Source organism: Balaenoptera physalus (assembly GCF_965194825.1).
Source record: "Balaenoptera physalus genome assembly, chromosome: X".
Lineage (NCBI taxonomy): Eukaryota > Metazoa > Chordata > Mammalia > Artiodactyla > Balaenopteridae > Balaenoptera > Balaenoptera physalus.
In genome coordinates this window covers 1267824-1281888 of record NC_138903.1, presented here as the reverse complement: position 1 = coordinate 1281888, position 14065 = coordinate 1267824, and the positions used below count along the sequence as shown (strand labels likewise).

Genomic DNA, 14065 nt, shown 5'->3' with positions numbered 1-14065 from the left:
GGCTATTGTAAATAGTGCACGTAGGGGTGCATGTATCTTTTCAAATTATAGTTTTGTCTGGATATATGCCCAGGAGTGGGATTGCTGGGTCATATGGTAGCTCTTTATTTAGTTTCTTAAGGAACCTCTATACAGTGGCTGCATCAATTTACATTCCCATCAACAGTGCAGGAGGGTTCCCTTTCCTCCACACCCAGGAGGGGCCCTTGTTGATCACCACTGAGCTGTGCTGCAGGCTGCTTGGCGGCCCGGAACACACCCCTGGAAATTCGTAGAAAGGGGGGTGCTGATGTTACTGGACACGGAAAAGCCTGTGTGGTTAGGATGTTTATGCAACAGACATCTGGGAAATACGTGAAGATAGTCCTACCCTTGATGTTCCAGTGGCCAGTAGGGCACGTCAGAAAAGCATGGAGTGCTGGCTGTGGCCTGCTTCCTAACAGTACTGTGAGCAAAGCCGGCTCAGCATTTACCAAAGAGAGACATCTGGGTCTTTCGTGCCAACAATTTAAATTAGTCTTGCAAAAAAGCAAGGATTTAATCCAATCCAAAGAAAATTGGATTAAGGGAAGAGCATTTTGTAAAATGCTACTGGAAACTATTCCAGAAGGCATAGCACAATCCTTGTAAAAGACAGTTTTACAGGAGTGTAATGAGATGGGTGTGTGTGTGTACACACAAGAGGTTTATTGTGTGACTAGAGTGAGACAGATGCAGAGAAATCATGGGACTTGGTGAGGTGTGCTCAGGGGGAATTTAATAGATGCTCTAAGAGAAATATATACAACTCATAAAATATCTTCAGTGTAGGACTTCCCTGGCGGTTCAGTGGCTAAGACTCTGCACTTCCAATGCAGAGCGTGGGTTCAGTCCCTGGTCGGGGAACTAAGATCCCACATGTGGTGCAGCGTAGCCAAAAAAAAAAAAAACCCAAACAAAAAAATCCTCCGTATGATTGCAATATTAAGTTAATATCACTCTGTGTTCGCTCGTCAATCAGTATGATTCTTTCTCTCCGAGTACCGCTGATTTTACCATCAGGCTTTATCATCTTAAAACATGCAGATGTGGGTATTAGTCAGCTGAGGCTGTTGTAACAGAACAGCCCAGACTGGGCAGCTTAAACAATGGAAATTTCTCACAGTCTGGAGGCTGGGAGTCTGAGATCAGGGCATGGACAGACTCGGTTCCCGACGAGGCTCTCTTGTTGGCTTCCAGATGCCACCTTATCTACGTGTCCTCGTGTGGTGGAGAGAGAGACAAAGGAAGAGAGAGACAGAAAGCAAGACAGACCCCATACCATATTATAAACTTATTTCACCTTCATTACTTCTTTACCCCAAATACAGCTACTCTGGGGGGTTAGGGCTTCAGCATATGAACTTTGAGGGGATATACATCCATCCATAGCAACATGGTTTGAGATAAGCATGCAGGATTGTCAGAGCCCAGCAGGGGCATCTCAACTCCCTACCTCGTTCCATTTCTGAATGGGAACCTTTCCCAACAAGGCTGAGAAACCTGCTCGTTGAACAGTCACCCCCCACTGCTCCCCACGTTTGTAGAGCCCTTCATTTCCCTGAGGTCAGGGCGCCCCTGCTGTGCCCCTAAGCCCCGCTCCTCAGCATTCCCGCCCACATCCCAGCTGCCAGACCCTGGCTTCAGTGACCGAGCCTCCCTCTGGTCCCAGAAGGCCACTGGCCGCCCTAGAATCAGTTCAGTGCAGGGAATCCACGGCCACCAGCCCCCGAGGGGAGGTGGAGTAGAAATCCCCCAGCCCCCTCGGGCAGCTCGCTCACAGGTGCTGTACAGGGCACCGGGGTTTCCAGAGCAATTAAGTCCAACCGCCCCACAATGCTGCCTGGCCTGGTTCACAGCCCTGGTCCCCCATCCCTTTCCCTCACCCCACATATTCCCAAATCTGCATCTCAGACTCTGCATGTGGGGGAACCCCAGCCAAGACAATCAGCAGAGCTCCTGGAAAAATAAAACCCACCCTGGATAGTTACCAAGAGGAAAAAAAAAAGCAAACACCTTTGGGACATCAAACTCCATCCATTCAACACCTATGAGAAAAGTCAGCTTTATTTTACTTTTTTAATTTTTGAATTCTATTTTTTTATACAGCAGGGTCTTATTAGTTATCTATTTTATACATATTAGTGTATGTATGTCAATCCCAATCTCCCAATTCATGACACCACCACCACCCACCCCCGCTTTCCCCCCTTGATGTCCATACGTTTGTTCTCTACATCTGTGCCTATTTCTGCCCTGCAAACCGGTTCATCTGTACCATTTTTCTAGGTTCCACATATATGCATTAATGTATGATATTTGTTTTTCTCTTTCTTAACTTCACTCTGTATGACAGTCTGTAGATCCAACCACATCCATACAAATGACCCAATCTCGTTCTTTTTTATGACTGAGTAATATTCCATTTTATATACGTACCACATCTTCTTTATCCATTCGTCTGTCGATGGGCATTTAGGGTGCTTCCATGACCTGGCTATTGTAAATAGTGCTGCAATGAACATTGGGGTGCATGTGTCTTTTTGAATTATGGTTTTCTCTGGGTATATGCCCAGGAGTGGGATTGCTGGAGCATATGGTAATTCTATTTTTAGTTTCTGCGGTTTTTTTTAAAACATCTTTATTGGAGTATAATTGCTTTACAATGGTGTGTTAGGTTCTGTTTTATAACAAAGTGAATCAGTTATACATATACATATATCCCCATATCTCTTCCCTCTTGCATCGCCCTCCCTCCCACCCTCCCTATCCCACCCCTCTAGGTGGTCACAAAGCACCGAGCTGATCTCCCTGTGCTGTGCGGCTGCTTCCCACTAGCTATCGGTTTTACATTTGGTAGTGTATATATGTCCATGCCACTCTCTCACTTTGTCCCAGCTTACCCTTCCCCCTCCCCGTATCCTCAAGTCCATTCTGTAGTAGGTCTGCGTCTTTATTCCCGTCTTGCCCCTAGGTTCTTCATGACCATTTTTTTAAGATTCTATATATATGTGTTAGCATATGGTATTTGTTTTTGTCTTTCTGACTTACTTCACTCTGTATGACAGACTCTAGGTTCATCCACCTCACTACAAATAACTGGATTTCGTTTCTTTTTATGGCTGAGCAATATGCCAGTGTATATATGTGCCACATCTTTATCCATTCATCTGTCAATGGACACTTAGGTTGCTTCCATGTCCTGGCTATTGTGAATAGAGCTGCAGTGAACATTGTGGTACATGACTCTTTTTGAATTATGGCTTTCTCAGGGTATATGCCCAGTATTGGGATTGCTGGGTCGTATGGTAGTTCTATTTTTAGTTTTTTTAAGGAACCTCCATACTGTTCTCCATAGTGGCTGTATCAATTTACATTCCCACCAACAGTGCAAGAGGGTTCCCTTTTCTCCACACCCTCTCCAGCATTTGTTGTTTGTAGATTTTCTGATGCCCATTCTAACTGGTGTGAGGTGATAGCTCATTGTAGTTTTGATTTGCATTTCACTAATAATTAGTGATGTTAAGCAGCTTTTCATGTGCTCCTTGGCCATCTGTATGTCTTCTTTGGAGAAATGTCTATTTAGGTCTTCTGCCCATTTTTTGATCAGGTTGTTGTTTTTTTTTTTTTTTAATACTGAGCTGCATGAGCTGTTTACATATTTTGGAGATTAATCCTTTGTTGATTCATTTGCAAATACTTTCTCCCATTCTGAGGGTTGTCTTTTCGTCTTGTTTGTAGTTTCCTTTGCTTTGCAAAAGCTTTTAAGTTTCATTAGGTCCCATTTGTTTATTTTTGGTTTTATTTCCATTACTCTAGGACGTGGGTCAAAAAAGATCTTGCTGTGATTTATGTCAAAGAGTGTTCTTCCTATGTTTTCCTCTAAGCGTTTTGTAGTGTCCAGTCTTACATTTAGGTCTCTAATCTATTCTGATTTTATTTTGTATGGTGTTGGGGAGTGTTCTAATTTCATTCTTTTACATGTAGCTGTCCAGTTTTCCCAGCACCAGTTACTGGGAAAGGCTGTCTTTTCTCCATTGTATATCCTTACCTCCTTTGTCATAGATTAGTTGACCATAGGTGCGTGGGTTTATCTCTGGGCTTTCTATCCTGTTCCATTGATCTATAGTTCTGTTTTGTGCCAGTACCATATTGTTTTGATTACTGTAGCTTTGTAGTATAGTCTGAAGTCAGGGAGTCTGATTCCTCCAGCTCTGTTTTTTTCCCTCAAGACTGCTTTGGCTATTCAGGGTCTTTTGTGTCTCCATACAAATTTTAAGATTTTTGTTTCCTAGTTCTGTACAAAATGCTATTGGTAATTTGATAGGGATTGCATTGAATCTGTAGATTACTTTGGGTAGTATAGTCATTTTCAGTGTTGATTCTTCCAGTCCAAGAACATGGCGTATATCTCCATCTGTTTGTATCATCTTTCTTTCATCAGGGTCTTATAGTTTTCTGCATACAGGTCTTTTGTCTCCCTAGGTACGTTTATTCCTAGGTATTTTATTCTTTTTGTTGCAATGTTAAATGGGAGTGTTTCCTTAATTTCTCTTTCAGATTTTTCTTCATTAGTGTATAGGAATGCAAGAGATTTCTGTGCATTAATTTTGTATCCTGCTACTTTACCAAATTCATTGATTAGCTCTAGTAGTTTTCTGGTGGCATCTTTAGGATTCTCTATGTATATAGTATTATGTCATCTGCAAACAGTGACAGTTTTACTTCTCCTTTTCCAATTTGTGTTCCTTTTCTTTTTCTTCTCTGATTCCCATGGCTAGGACTTCCAAAACTATGTTGAATAATAGTGGCAAGAGTGGACATTCTTGTCTGGTTCCTGATCTAAGAGGAAATGCTTTCAGTTTTTCTCCATTGAGAATGATGTCTGCTTTGGGTTTGTCATATATGGCCTTTATTATGTTGAGGTAGGTTCCCTCTGTGCCCACTTTCTGGAGACTTTTTATCATAAATGGGTGTTGAAAATTGTCAAAAGCTTTTTCTGCATCTATTGAGATTATCATATGTTTTTATTCTTCAGTTTGTTAATATGGTGTATCACACTGATTGATTTGTGTATATTGAAGAATCCTTGCACCCCTGGGATAAATCCCACTGTGATTATGGTGTATGATCCTTTTAATGTGTTGTTGGATTCTGTTTGCTAGTATTTTGTTGAGGAATTTTTCATCTATATCCATCAGTGATATTGGTCTATAATTTCCTTTTTTTGTAGTATCTTTGTCTGGTTACAGGGTGATGATGGCCTCATAGAATGATTTTGGGAGTGTTCCTTTCTCTGCAGTGTTTTGGAAGAGTTTGAGAAGGATGGGTGTTAGCTCTTCTCTAAATGTTTGATAGAATTCACCTGTGAAGCCATCTGGTCCTGGACTTTAGTTTGCTGGAAGATTTTTAATCACAGTTTCAATTTCATTACTTGTGATTGGTCTGTTCATATTTTCTATTTCTTCCTGGTTCAGTCTTGGAAGGTTATACCTTTCTAAGAATGTGTCCATTTCTTCCACGTTGTCCATTTTATTGGCATAGAGTTGCTTGTAGTAGTCTCTTAGGATGCTTTGTATTTCTGTGGTGTCTGTTGTAACTTCTTTTTCATTTCTGATTTTATTGATTTGAGTCCTCTCCCTCTTTTTCTTGATGAGTCTGGCTAATGGTTTATCAATTTTGTTTATCTTCTCAAAGAACCAGCTTTTAGTTTTATTGATCTTTGCTATTGTTTTGTTTCTATTTCATTTATTTCTGCTCTGATCTTATGATTTCTTTCCTTCTACTAACTTTGGGTTTTGTTTGTTCTTTCTCTAGTTCCTTTAGGTGTGAGGTTAGATTGAGATTTTTCTTGTTTGAGGTAGGCTTGTATTGCTGTAAACTTCCCTCTTAGAACTGCTTTTGCTGCATCCCATAGGTTCTGGATCATCGTGTTTTCATTGTCATTTGTTTCTATGTATTTTTAAATTTCTTCTTTGATTTCTTCAGTGGTCTTTTGGTTATTTAGTAGTGCACTGTTTAGCCTCCACGTATTTGTGGTTTTTACAGTTTTTTTCCTGTAATTGATTTCCAGTCTCATAGTGTTGTGGTCAGAAAAGATGTTTGATATGATTTTAATTTTCTTAAATTTTCTGAGGCTTGATCTGTGACCCAAGGTTTGATCTATCCTGGAGAATGTTCCGTGTGCACTTGAGAAGAAAGTGTATTCTGCCACTTTCAGGTGGAATGATCTATAAATATCAATTAAATCTATCTGGTCTATTGTGTCATTTAAAGCTTGTGTTTCCTTATTAATTTTCTGTCTGGATGATCTGTCCATTTGTGTAAGTGAGGTGTTAAAGTCCCCAACTATTATTGTGTTACTGTCGATTTCCTCTTTTATAGCTGTTAGCAGTTGCCTTATGTATTGAGATGCTCCTATGTTGGGTGCATATATATTTATAATTGTTGTATCTTCTTCTTGGATTGATCCCTTGATCATTATGTAGTGTCCTTCCTTGTCTCTTGTAACATTATTTTAAAGCCTATTTTATCTGATATGAGTATAGCTACTCCAGCTTTCTTTTGATTTCCATTTGCATGGAATATCTTTTTCCATCCCCTCACTTTCAGTCTGTATGTGTCTCTAGGTCTGAAGTGGGTCTCTTGTAGACAGCATATATATGGGTCTTGGTTTTGAACCCATTCAGTGAGCCTGTTTCTTTTGGCTGGAGTATTTAATCCATTCACTTTTAAGGTAATTATCAATATGTATGTTCCTATTACCATTTTCTTAATTGTTATGGGTTTGTTTTTGTAGGTCCTTTTCTTCTCTTGTGTTTCCCACTTAGAGAAGTTCCTTTAGTATTTGTTGTAGAGCTGGTTAGGTGGTGCTGAATTCTCTTAGCTTTTTCTTGTCTGTAAAGCTTTTGATTTCTCCATCAAATCTGAATGAGATCCTTGCCGGGTAGAGTAATCTTGGTTGTAGGTTCTTCCCTTTCATCACTTTAAATATATCCTGCCACTCCCTTCTGGCTTGTAGAGTTTCTGCTGAGAAATCAGCTGTTAACCTTATAGAGATTCCCTCATATGTTATTTGTTGTTTTTCCCTTGCTGCTTTTAATATTTTTTCTTTGTATTTAGTTTGATTAATATGTGTCTTGGCCTGTTTCTCCTTGGATTTATCCTGAATGGGACTCTCTGTGCTTCTGGGACTTGATTAACTATTTATGTTTTGGTTTTTTGGCTGCGAGGCATGTGGGATCTCAGCTCCCTGAGCAGGTATCGAACCCACACACCCCTGTGCTTACAGGTGAAGTCTTAACCACTGGACCAGCAGGGAAGTCCCCTGGGAGCAGTGGTTTTTGGTGGTGGGTCTCAGCTGACCTGTGAGATGGGGCCGAGGGTGGACAGCCCTCACCTCCGTGCCCCTCACATCTCTCTCCCTTGCTGCTGGGCATCTCTGCCCACATCCAACAGGGGGACCCATGGTGAGCTCTGTGGGGCACGGAGCAGAGATGGACAGGGATGGAGTGCAGGCCATCAGAACACCTGCCATACTCTCCCCCTCTACTCGCCCATTTAATGGACCATCTGTTGCTTCCCTGATCAGAGAAATGAGAATCTGCTGATGTAAGTTACTCTGCAATCCACTCAGCTTTCAGTACATATTTTACTTTTTTATTGGAGTATAGTTCATTTACAATGTTGTTAGCTTCAGGTATACAGCATAGTGATTCGGTTATCCGTGTACCTATTCTTTTCCCATTTAGGTTATTACAAAATATTGAGTTCTCTGTGCTACACAGTAGGTCCTCATTTTTCTCTATTTTATATATAGTAGTGTGTGTATGCTAACCCCAAACTCCTAATTTATCCCTCCCCCCTTTCCCCTTTGGTAACCATGAATTTGTTTTCTGTGTCTGTGAGTCTGTTTCTGCTTTGTAAATAAGTTCGTGTATTTTTTTAGATTCCACATATAAGTAATATCAGATGGTATTTGTCTGACTTACTTCGTTTAGTATGATCATCTCTAGGTCCATCCATGTTGCTGCCGATGGCATTATTTCATTCTTTTTATGGCTGAGTAATATCCCATTGTATATATGTACCACATCTTCTTCATCCATTCATCTGCTGATGGACAGTTAGGTTGCTTCCATGTCTTGGCAGTTGTAAATACTGCTGCTATAAACATGGGGGTGCCTGTATGTTTTTGAATGATGGTTTTCTCAGGGTATATGCCCAGTAGTGGGATTGCTGGGTCATATGGTAGTTCTATTTTTAGTTTTTTTAAGGAACCTCCATACTGTTCTCCATAGTGGCTGCACCAACTTACGTTGCCAGCAGTGGTGCAGGAGGGCCCTTTCCCTCACACCCTCCCCAGCATATATTATTTGTAGACTTTTTGATGATGGCCATTCTGACCAGTGTGAGGTGATACCTCACTGTACTTTTGATGTGCATTTCTCTAATAATTAGAGATGTTGAGCACCTTTTCATGTGCCTGTTTGCCATCTGTATGTCTTCTTTGAAGAAATGTCTATTTAGGTCTTCTGCCCATTTTTCGATTGGGTTGTTTTTTGTTGTTGAGTTGTATGAGCTGTTTGTAGATTTTGGAAATTAAGCCTTTGTCGGTTGCATTGCTTGCAAATATTTTCTCCCATTCTGTAGATTGTCTGTTCATGGTTTCCTTTGCTGTGCAAAAGCTTGTAAGTTTGATTAGGTCCCATTTGTTTATTTTTGCTTTTATTTCTATTGCCTTTGGTATGATTTGTGACAGAGAATGTTTTGCCTATGTTCTCTTCTGGGAGTTTTATGGTGCCATGTATTATGTTTAAGTCTTTAATCCATTTTGAGTTTATTTTTGTGTATGGTGTGGGGGTGTGTTCTAACTTCACTAATTTACATGCATGTCTCCAACTTCCCCAGCACCACTTGCTGAAGAGACTTTTTCCCATTGTGTATTCTTGCGTGCTTTGTCAAATATTAATTGACCGTAGGTGTGTGGGTTTATTTCTGGCCTCTGTTATTTAAAGATACAGTAAAACGGCATAAGAACCGAGGAAGATTGGGAGAATCCACCTACAAGTCCAGAGCTGCGTGAGAGCACAGAACAGCATAAGGCCTCAGTGTTGAGACGCCCACAGCGGATTATGCAGCTGAGGTCAGCTGAATAATGTCCCCAAAGATGTCCATGTTCTAATCCCCGGAAGTTGTGAATATGTGAACTTACGTAGTCACAGGGAGCTGGCAGATGTGGTCCAGTTAAGGACCTTGAGATGCACAGGTGACCTGGATTTTACAGGTGGTCCAGCGTCATCACATGGGTCCCTGTAAAGAGGACGTCAGAGGAGTATTTGATTACAAGATGCTGAGCTGCTTGTCTTGATGATCAAGGAAGGGGCCACAAGCTCAGGATGGCAGACGCCTCCAGAAGCTGGAAAAGGCAGGAAACAGATTCTCCCCTGGAGCCTCCAGAAGAAACCAGCCCTGCAGATCCCTTGATTTTAGGGCTTTGGGCTTTAAAACTATAAGACGGCACATTTTTGTTCTTTTAAGCTACCAAGTCCTTGGTACTTTCTTAGAGTAGCCACAGGAAACTCAGACAGAATCCAGGGATGTTAAGCAGGGGGATAGCTGACACTCAGGGAAACAACGACTTATGAAGATTTGATGACTAGGACAGATGAGAAGTAACACAGGGAGAAAGATGTGTTTTTCAACCTGTTGATTTGCAGGACTGAGCATCTCCCTAAGAGACCGCAAACTCCGGCAAAGGAGCACTCAAGTGTCTTCGGCTCGCCTTCCAAAGGGGAGCAGTATCTCTACCTGCTGCCCCGTCTGGCTCGATCCGCGAGAAGCAGCTGGAGGAGGGTTGCCGTGTGAGCCATCAGGTGCGACCCCACGCCTCTGCAGGGTTCCCCTCTCGTTGCCAACATCCCGGCATGCGGAACACGGTGCAGGGATTCGGATGCACCGTGGCTTACGTTCCGGGGACACGGTAAGGAGCTTGTTAATCAATTACCGTCTAATTCTGATGGATCCAGAGCCGCCCCCCCTTCCCTCCGAAGCAGATGCTGGAGCTGAAATGGTTTGTGTACCTACGTAGACAACGTGGTTTTACTTCATCTCAGTAGATACAGTGGCGGCTCCTTTTCCCTCCTTGTCCTCTGTGTGGGCTCCTGCACGGCCTCTTTTTTCATCACCTCTGGGGTCTTCTTCAGCCAGGCTCTCCATGAATAACGCCTGAAAAAGAATGCACGGCCAAGGAGCACTGCGCCGAGGTCAAGGCGGCCGAGGCTGAATCGCTGGTTTGTCTGCAGGGGTTCTGCATTGCAATCGAACTTCAAAGCCCCGGGGGGTGGTTCCTGCAGCAGGAATGCAATCGCCACGTCCAACCTTCAGATCTCGGGTTGCAGAAGAGGCAGCCCACCCTCAAGTCCAAGAGAAAGATGCTTTCCACTGCGGGGCTGGCAAGCTGTGCCTGTGAGCGCCACCCCCCTCTGTGCACCCGTATGCAAAGCACTAGCCTCTTCACTTTCTCTGCAAGATGGGAGGCTTGTGAGCTAAATTATGTGCCCCTACAGCCCATATGTTGACGCCCTGACCCCCAGGACCTCAGGATGGGGCTGGATTTGGAGGTGGGGTCTCTAAAGAGGGGATGAAGGTAAAATGAGGTCACAAGGGTGGGTCCTGATCCCATAGGACTGGTGTCCTTATAAGAGGAGATCAGGACACAGACACACACAGAGGGAGGAGAGAGAGGCCTCAGGAGGAGCCAGCCCTGCCCACACCTGGATCTCAGATTCCAGGACGGGGAGAGATACACGTCTGTTATCTAAGCCACCAAGTCTGGAGTATTTTGTTACAGCAGCCCAAGCAAACTCAACACCAAGTTGAGTTATAACAAGCATTTATATCTATCTATCTACCAAAGTTTATATATAATAGATAACCAAGTATTCACAAGTATGTGAGTGTATACCCAACTGTATATATGAAATATATCCTAAGTGGTGAGAATCATAACAAAACATGTTCAGATGCATACGTTTTGTTAACTGCCAACTGTATTTTCATTTAAAAAATGGGAGGGTATAAAGAAATCTTTAGTTTTTGAATGTGGGTAAATAGAAGGCAAGATGGTGTTTTCTGGATTCTACAGAACTCAGGCACTGTGTGTTTGCATGTGTCTGAGTCTGTGTGTGTTTGCTTGCGTGTTATGTGTCTGTGGACATGCGTCTTTATGTGTTTCCGTCTGAATCTCGTCTGTGTGCATGCAGGCGTGTCTCTATGTGTGGGTGCCTGTGTACGATAGTGGCATGTGCACCCAGTTTTGGAAGGTTGCCTGGAAGGTGGTTAGTGATGGAGCTGGGACCCGTGAGGCAGCTCAGAAAGTTAATCCAGATTTGTGTCATTGTCACCGACATAGTGAGGATCTGCCGGTTCCTGTATCCTGAATCTCCAGGAGAGGAGCAGACCGCTTCCCAGGGGAATCTGAGTCAGCTAAGTAAATGCTGCGGCCGTTTGATGGAGACATCAAGTGATTTCTATTGGGGAACCTCTGAAAGATAGTGTAAAGCCATTACCTTCTTTGAACAGACCATCTGTCTCCTGGTATCACTGAAAAACAGCCATCACAGCCAAGCCTGGTCAGTTGTTAATCAAGGACATGAGTTAATAAGGCAAAATAATTAGATAATTAGTGTCATGACCTACCTGTTAAGTGCCCATCTTATATTCTAATGCCTATAATCACCGTCTCAAATGTTCGGGGGTAGAAAAATCCAGCAATGACACTGTCTGAGACGGATTCTCTGAAAGAACCAAGGGACTCGAACGCAGGAAGCAGTGCCACTCGAGGATGTCAGGGCAGCGCCGACAGCCTGTAATACGTCAAGGATTCAGCAGTGTCCATCACAAACCTTCCCTTCTCTCTGATTGCCTCAGATTTTTGTCACGAGATGTCTGGGATCCTGATGAGTCACTAGGGACGTGAAATCATAACTAGAAGAAACGCCACCAAGGAAACAATGTGTCACAGGTCAGCGTATGTGGTCGACCCTTCCTGACAACATCTCACAAACACAGAATGGACGAGATGCCTGTGTTATCCCGACGTAAATATGGACCCCAGGAGAAACAGCTCTTTGGACCCACGGTAACTGCTCCTGGGAGGGCGTTATTGGGGGTGGATTTCCCAAGATGCTGCTTACCAGTCATTCCTTGGAAAACCCGAGATTGTAGAGAACACTGATGCAGATCACAGGATGGGGATGACCTAAAAATGGACCCCAGGGGAAAAACAGGTAAGTGGGTTATTATGGCTCTACCGGTCCGACCAAATAAGGGATGGTGGATTTATGATCAGATTCTGAATTCTAGAACAGGAAGGGATCTGGAATGAACAGAAGCGCAGACGCCCGGGGCTCAGCGATGTGCAGGTTTATCACGACTGTTTCTGGACCCAGAGGGAACCGGGTAAGGATGGCAAGACTCTTCAGGGCTGTGTCCCCGCAGGATGTAAGGTCTACTTAGCAACTGGCCCCTCCCTCCCTGGGGCCATGTGTCATTACTCAGCCCGTGGGGGTCAGGGTAGTTCAGAGGGTACTTGCTGAGGTTGCAGACCTGGAGATCCAGGATGTGGGGGAAGTTGGTGCCGAGAAGTGTCCCTTCCTTTTCTTCTCTTTTCCACGAGGAAGCTCAGCTCATCCGCCGGTGTGGAAAGCTGAGAACGAGCTTCAGACCTGCAGGCTGGCTCAGTGTCCGTGAGGATGGATGTCCCCCTCACCAAGCACCGCAGGGGGGCACAGGGTCATCAGGGAAGGGCTTCGAGAAGCACGAAAAGCCGCGTGGACGGACCCCCGGGGATGGACATGATGACGAAGGTGATGTACTGTCTGTCCACGGAGCATCTCCCGTTTCCTATCATAGGGTCCTTACAAGCGCGTTTTCATTTCCTCCTGTCCTTAGGGTGTGTTTCTTAATACGGATGAGCGTTTGAAATTAGGTTGTGATGTTGTCTGATTTTGGTGCCCCCTCCCCTTGAAGGTGGGCTCTGTGGAGCAGAGGTGGGATGTAACTCACTGTGACACGACAGCATCCAGCCGGTCTCCAGTGGTGGGGTCCTGAGGAGGAGTCTTAAGGAAAGTGATACGTGGCCTTCAACGTCTTTAGTCTGAAGGGAAGCAGCCTCGAAGAAAGTAACATTCATGTCCGCACTACCCTGTATTATATGTGTGTATCTAATAAATATAGATAACTATTATAAATATGGCAATATGATAGACATACAATATGATTTATAAGAATGTAAAATGTGTAACATTTTACAGTATGACAGTTAACACATAAGGTATAATTTTTAAGTTGTAATGCATAGTATGTAGTATATATTCTGTACACATATAAATTATGAGTATATATGAGTATATCTTAATACATAATAGGTGTATGTACAATGTATAAATATATGTATTTATACTTATATATTGGTATATATTAATATATGTGTATATATGAATATAATGTATAGACATATACAACAGAATATATTATACATTCTAACAAATGATTGACATGTAATTGTATATAATATATAACACAGTATATAATTAGTATAATGTAAAATCATAATGTAAAATATAACATGTATATGAAGTATACTATATATAATTTAATGTACTAAAAATTACATAGTATAAACTTAAATACTAGACACTATATATATTATATACAAAAAATAGTATATTATACTGTTATATACTAGTACATGGTAATATATATATATACAACATATAGTAGTATATATTAATACTAGTATATATTACTATCTGTATAAGGTATATTGTAGTATGGTAATATATACTAGTATATACCATATACTAGTATTAATCTATATTGTGTATGATGTGTTCATTGTACATAATCTATATTATACAATATGTATATTAGATATAATATACATAATATAGCAATATAATAACCGTATAATGTGTATATCATACACGATTTAAGGGGCGTCCTGTTGTTGGCTACCTCGCTTGCTTCCTTTGTTTTGAACTTT

General features: G+C 42.3%; 2 long non-coding RNA genes across 8 annotated transcripts in view; one reads left to right on the top strand and one right to left on the bottom strand.

The window, feature by feature from the left end:
* The window catches only part of LOC309652469, a 126011-nt gene that overhangs the window by 19011 nt on the left and 92935 nt on the right, over positions 1–14065 (bottom strand). For 4 of the 7 annotated variants that reach the window (XR_014258724.1, XR_014258725.1, XR_014258729.1 and 1 more), the window contains exon 3: positions 11719–13192. This is a non-coding gene — a long non-coding RNA (uncharacterized lncRNA). The remainder of the gene's footprint in view (positions 1–11718; positions 13193–14065) is intronic. The other 3 variants (XR_014258726.1, XR_014258728.1, XR_014258727.1) reach the window with 2 other exon arrangements.
* LOC309652467 overlaps positions 1–14065 on the top strand; it is a 36888-nt gene that overhangs the window by 16976 nt on the left and 5847 nt on the right. The window contains exons 3-5 of the long non-coding RNA XR_014258723.1: positions 9738–10472; positions 11432–11651; positions 11824–13202. This is a non-coding gene — a long non-coding RNA (uncharacterized lncRNA). The remainder of the gene's footprint in view (positions 1–9737; positions 10473–11431; positions 11652–11823; positions 13203–14065) is intronic.